The following is a 7,035-nucleotide window of genomic DNA, read 5'->3' as shown; positions in this document are numbered from 1 at the left end:
AACCTTCTGGCAGCTTTAGCCTCTAAGCTTAACCAGTCGCATTCTGTGTCTTATGTCTTAGTTGTTTTTCTTTGTTTTTGCATCTGTTTGTTTTGCATCTGCTTGTACTCCTTTCTAATTAATCAATAAAATATATCTCTCTCTTCACTCTGTGTGTCTTTCATCTGAATCTTTTATACTTTTTGATGTTATGACAAAAAGGATGAGAAACGTGCTAATTGAATTGATTTATAATATTAGTTGTCGGGCTTAAGTCTCAACATTCCTAACAAATATTGCAAGTTTTCTGTCTCTGATAGTTTTGCAGGAATGTGATACTTTGGACAAGCTCAAAAAGGGGAGAAGCGTATCTGAAGAAAATCTCTTAAAGAGTTGAAGCAATACAAGCTTAATGTTCTGATAGCTCTGATACAAGAAGTTTCAAGATCATAAAGAAGCTATGCTCTTATACAAGAAATTTCAAGCTCTGATACAAGCTATGCTCTAATTTCTCTGATACAAGCTAGCCTTCTTGATGATCTGATAAAGCCAACTGCTCTCAAAGAGAAATTCAAAGCTCTGAAGCTGTCCAATGGAAGCTCTAAAGTGAAGCTCTGAATTATCTGAAGTTTAAAGTTCAACATGAAAGTCTCAACTGAAATGGAAAAATACTCAGGGAAGTCTTTTATTTATAAAATCTTCTAGTATTAATTTCAGGGGGAGATTTTTAATCTCAGGGGGAGACATATTCACACACTCTGGTTAATATGCTTTAATGCTATATCTGTGTATTGTCTTTTTCATCTGATATTCTAGATACAAATTCATATCAATTCTGTATGTTTTTGTCATCATTAAAAAGGGGGAGATTGTTAGAACAAGAAATGTTCTGATCAATATTCTTAGTTTTGATGATAACATTATATATGAATTTCGTATAAGAGAATGTGGTACTCTAATTATTCACGTTTTCCATTTCAGAAAAAGTCTAAAAGAGTATGCATAAAATCAGCGTTCAGAAGCTCTGACCCAGAAGATCTGGATGGCTTCATCAGAACATGATCCGGAAGACATCAGAAGATGGTCCTGCAGAATTCAGAACATGATCTGGAAAGCATCAGAAGATGGCAGTCAGAAGCAAAGCTCTGAAGATCTGATGGTATCACGCTCTAAAGCACTTCCAAGTCTGAAGACATAAGTTGCATCTGCACCAAAGCTGAAGACTCTGATATTCAAATGTTCATTCTACATAATCTGAGTCCAGAAGCAAGTACAAGATGAAAAGGCTATAATGTCAAATCTCTGACAGAAAAAAGGAACGTTAGAAGCTACAAAAGGCAAAGTCAGTAAAAGCAGCTGAAGCATGGCTCAAGGTAGTTGACAAAAGAGTGAAACATTAAATGCAGTAGTGTACTATTCACGCAAAGCATTAAATGCTCCCAATGGTCACATTTCCTCAACGCCTATATATAGAAGTTCTGATTCAGAAGCAGCAACAACTCTTGCCCAAAAGAACCAAAACACTATCAAACTGAAATCACACAAAAGCAAAGAAGAACTTCATCTTCAACCTCACAACTTTGTATTATCTTAGTGAGTGTTAGAACTTAAACTTAAGAGAAAAATCACTTTGTGATTATAGCTTATTAAGAAGCATTTGAATCTCTTATAATATTTATTTTACATTGATTGTAAAAGGAAGTTCCTAGAGTGATCAAGTTGTGATCAGAATACTCTAGAAGACTTAGAGGGTATCTAAGTGGAGAACCATTGTAATCAGTTTGATTAGTGGATTAAATCCTCAGTTGAGGTAAATCACCTTGTCAGGGGTGGACTGGAGTAATTTAGTTAACAACGAGCCAGGATAAAAATAACTGTGTTATTTATTTTTATCTACCATTTTTAGAAGAAACCCTTATTCAATCCCCCCTTTCTAAGTGTTTTTCACTCCTTCAACAACCTTTCTAACTGAGACCAAGTATCTATATAATTTGGTGGTAGTGTCGTGAACCATGGGAAAGCGTTCTTTGTTAGAGAACTAGGGAAATATTTCATCCTCAGATCCTCATTGTTCGCCAAACCTCCGGCCTTGGTCATATATATGGCTATGTGCTCTGTGGTAGATTCACTAGTATCTCTTAAAAATTTGGTAAACTTAGGGACCTTGTGACCCTTAGGTAATTCAGTCTGTAGAACATAATCTGATAAATGAGAGGTATAATTTGGCCTTCGAAGTCTGGTGTTCAAACCATTTTGGGCCATAATCCTCTCTATCATAGCATTTAGATTTGTCTCCATCTGATTATTTTTCCTAACCCTGTGAATCACTTCGTCAGCATTTTGGTTTCTATTAACCATCACTACCCTTTCTGGCTATTCTTCAGGGGTCTCTTGTCGAACTACTTGTTGTTCTAATCCTGCCCTCAAGGGTTCTATTTCAGGGGGTGGTCTTGGTGGTCGAACTTGATTTATGGTTGGTTCATCCTCCTTAATGACTATTTGGTTTGTCCTTTGACGCGCTGAGGTTTCAGGAGCGCCTAAAAAGTTTTCTATTTGACCTATCTGTGCTGACAATTGTTGACATGTCTCAGAGTTATCTTGATTGGTTTTGTTGATGTTCTGTATCAAAGGAGAAAATATAGCTCTCATTTCTCTGGCCAACAAACCTACCATATATTGATTACTGGCGTCCATCTGTTGTCGGAATGCTGCTTGATTGTTTGTTGTCGGTGTGGGTAAGACATTTTGACTTTGAACATTTTGTCCCATATTATTCACACCAGAACCAGAATTTTGGAATGGGGAAAAAGCTGACATATTGGGTGCAGTGTAAATAGGTATATTACTTAAACCTTCCATGTAAGAATATGGCATCCCATAAGGTGGATCTCTCCATTGTCTTTGGCTTTCGAATCCTTGGTTTGGAGGTGGTGTCCCCTGAGTGCCAAATGGTGGTATCTGGCTTACTTGTGCGATCGATGGAGTGGCTGTCGCGGTTGTAGCGGCAACGGATGTTGAATTATTTCCCTGGGTCGTTTCTGTAGACCCTTGTATTGGACCAGTTACGGCCAGTGAATGCATTGGCGCAGACATGGGCTGCGATTGGGCATTGGGTCCTGTAGTGTCTGTTGCACTAGCATTGTTATTTCCCGATACCTGTGGAGGATCTTGTTGTCCCCCTCTGTTAGTGTTGTTAGCCATTATTTTAGTATATCTCCTCTTAGGTATTGGTTGGTTATTGTCGAAAATTTTACCACTCCTAAGGTTCATACAACACAGATGGAAACAAAAACACTAAATCAAAAAACTAATTGAAATTAATAATACTTGACGATAACACTATGACACAGTCCCACCCGGTGTGCCAATTTGTTCACCAGTGATTTCTGACAAACAACCGCTAGTCTTCCAAAATGTTTAAACAATCTGGTTACTCGCAGGATAAACTAGATTGATCCTAGGACATTGTCAAATAGTTTCAGTAATTCGATTCATATTCAATAATCTTTCTAGTTTGTAAATATATACAACTTTCTAATGTAAATCGCAATAAGTAAATGACTTCAAAACGAAATAAAGTAAATACATAAACAACATAAACTTTGACTTAAAATATAACTTTGCATTTAAACAAATAACATGAAATGTAAATATGATGTTCTTCACACATACATTTTTTCAGCAAAGACTCTTTTCTCTCACGCTGGTACTTCGAGTATTTTTGTGAATTTTTGTTTATTGATTCGAACATATCAATCTTAACAATAGCACTCCTATTTATACTATTTCGACCCTAACGGTCTCTACATAGATCTTTGCCACGTTTGATATTTCGAACGTTCACTTCGTTTCAGATGTTCCCACGCGTCCGCTAACAAAACCGTCCCATTTGAATTTCAAATCTTCCCGCTTCAGCATTTCGATCATGTTAGCGCTTCCGTCAAAGGATACTTGCATTAAAAAAGCCACTCTTTGTCGAATAACATTTCTTCCAAAGAGAAAAATCCTTAAATAGCACTATGAGAACTATTTCTTCATCATAATCCAACACTTCAAGGTATCACAATCCTTTAGTCGAAATCTTCAGCTAACACCTTATTACTTCGAATTTCGTACCAGGGTTAATTGACATAAAAAACATCTATTCGGATTACCATCCACTTTTTAATCAGATCCCATAACATGAACTCCCTTCACACCTTTTGTGTAGCCGACAAAGACACATTTCTTCGATTTTAGATCAATTTTAAATAATCTTCACTGGATATATGCACATAAGCTGGAGACAAAAAAATCCTTAAATATTAAAGATTAATAGAATTACATGTTTATACCTACAACCTTTCCATCCAAGTGATGATCTTAATAGGAAGCAATGCTTGTGATGTGGCCGTGGCTCATAATTATGGGTGAAATTGTTAAACTTCAATTATTAGTGGTTAAGTCTCACGTCGACTATAAATAAAGAAAATATTGAATATATAAGAGAAATAACTCATACCTCAAATGTCTTATGATTTTGAGTATATATATATATATATATATATATATATATATATATATATATAGTGTAAAGTCTTTTAAATTTGAATGCGTAGTCTATTTTCAACTCAGGCGCACTACTAAAAATACTCAAATTTCCTGCGGATTTACCTGCGGATTTTAGCTTAATTTCCGCAGGAAACACGTTACCTGCGGATTTTCCTGCGACTTTTCGTCCTTAGCTAAAACCTTCGTGGGTAATAATTTCCGCAGAAAATTTCGCAGGTAATTCCGCAGCTAAATCCGCAGGAAATATCCGCAGCTAAATCCGCAGGAAACATCCGCAGCTAAATCCGCAGGAAATCAGCATGAAAATTTAAACCTAAAAATGTTATTTTTCATTTGAAATGTTATTAATTGTATACTAAAATAACCATAATATAAAAATTAAAATTTAATTTAAAATACAAGACAAATTCATATACAACTTATTACTATAAAAATTGTTACAAAGTAACAAGAATTTAGATAGTCACATTACTAAAAATGACTCAAAGAACCAAGCTACTAATGATCATTTGTCCACCCAAGTTAAAAAGATACACCAAGTCAACAAGAAAAACAGTACAAATCAGAATTTATTACTAAGGTCTTCTTCATCTAATTCATCGACGCCAACTTCATTTGTTTGATCACTTTCATTATTGGACTACTAGCTTCGTCCTCTCCCGGAATAGTTGGATTATGAGAAATCCCCAACAGACATAATTTTTCACCTCAGAGCTAGCTAGATTCACATTCAGATTAAAACAGTAAGATACGGTACCACCGGATATCTGGCCTCCAAACCACCACAACAATAATCATAATTCTGAGTGAGATTGATGGCCAGCCATTTTGTAGGAAACTTATATGATGAAAAATCTGGATTCTCTTGAGCATTATTGCTCATTATTCCCATAAAAGGAATCGCCTTCTCCATGAAATTTGATGATCCACGCACGTCCCTGCCACCGAATTTCACATAAATATCATCAAACATGTGTTCCCAAACACACTTCTAAACTTTTCTATATGAGATCTTATCTGGGTATACAATACAAACATATAGAGGAAACCTATAAGAAACACCATACTATTATATTATATAATAATATGAAAGATCATGAGATACCTCTAAATTAACAAGTCAGCTGTTTGCTCCCTATCCGAATCCACGGTTGAAATGATAAGCAGGCAATGGTCCATCCAAACAGACTGCCAAAAACAAATACTCATATTCAGCCAAATCAAAAGCTATACAAAATTTCAAGTTAATCAACTAAACAAGGTTGGTATACACACTTTAAGGCCAGTTTGTCAGATGCACTGTTTTATTCACTCATATAACTTAGCAACTTGAAATAATACAAAATTTGGGAAAATTATTTGACAGAATTATAATTTTCAGAAAAAAATTCAAAGAAAAAAAATTTTTAAAAAAGGGTTAGAAGTGGATCATACCAGCTGCTTTAGCAACAACAGATTTGTAAATAACAATATTAAAGAAAATGTAATGTGGAGATGGCTTGCAACAAGTTCCTTATTGATTCCTTCTACATTCATCAAAGCTACTATTTATCTCTGAAGAGCCTCTGCAACAACAAAGCCGAAGAAAGAATCTTGTATTAGAAATTGAACAATTGATGGAGTGAAACAAGTATATCTATCACGTTTGTATTTGTAATAAAACATAGTACCGTGTAAGCCAAGTACATTCTCAACATTGAGAAACTTTGCATGAAGGTCTATCTCTCATTTCATTGACCTAGAAAACAACTGCATAAAACACAGGACATTCAAAAAATAAGCGGTTAATTAAGCACTTGCGACATAAGTATTTATCATATAACTTATATAAAAACTACTTTAACAGCTAAAGACAAAATTACAAAGATCATTGTTCAACTAGGACAGTAAAAAGAAAAGAAGAATGCATTAGGAACTTCATTTTACAGGAACTTCATTTTACAGGGTTATAATTATATCCACGACGCCGCTGCCATGGCCGATGGCGCAGTAACTAGCAGCACATGACAAAACTAAGCATCATACCTCATCTGGAGTGATTGGAACATCATGATTAGATCCAAAAATCAAAGATATACATAAGCCATAAAAACATGACAAATTCACGTTGACCGCAATTTCTTGCATCAAATCAGCAGCCTCAGCTATAAGCCCTTGTTCTTCCTTAATCTTGGCAAGTTTCCCGGTTCTTATACCTCGTCTTGAAGAACCTTTTTGATAGCCACAGTTTCACCAGTTTCCAAGCACTTAGCCTACAATTATACACGATATCAGAACTAAAGCCATGAGGACAACATTGTCTTGGTGTGAATGAGATATTCATAACAGACATAGGATAAGAATAGGTATGACAATATCTATTAACAACCTACCCATTATAGAAAGGTATTCTATAAACAATGCACTCATGGTAAGGCTAAGACATATTTGTTGTATAAATTGTTCCAATTAACCATACTGTCATGCAGGAGCTTACCTTGTAACTTTTATACATTCAATTCCGGC

General features: G+C 35.3%; 1 long non-coding RNA gene across 1 annotated transcript; it reads right to left on the bottom strand.

Moving 5' to 3' along the window:
* Nucleotides 1-5,016: 5,016 nt before the first annotated feature.
* LOC131624226 (uncharacterized) lies at nt 5,017-6,767 on the bottom strand. The gene is made up of 4 exons (XR_009290538.1): nt 6,201-6,767; nt 5,965-6,095; nt 5,636-5,718; nt 5,017-5,468 (listed from the first exon to the last, which is right to left on the bottom strand). It is a non-coding gene; the product is annotated as an uncharacterized LOC131624226 (long non-coding RNA).
* Between the last annotated feature and the right edge of the window lie 268 nt (nt 6,768-7,035).

Source organism: Vicia villosa, unplaced genomic scaffold (assembly GCF_029867415.1).
Source record: "Vicia villosa cultivar HV-30 ecotype Madison, WI unplaced genomic scaffold, Vvil1.0 ctg.000109F_1_1, whole genome shotgun sequence".
NCBI classification, from domain to species: domain Eukaryota; kingdom Viridiplantae; phylum Streptophyta; class Magnoliopsida; order Fabales; family Fabaceae; genus Vicia; species Vicia villosa.
This window is presented reverse-complemented; position numbering and strand designations above follow the sequence as displayed.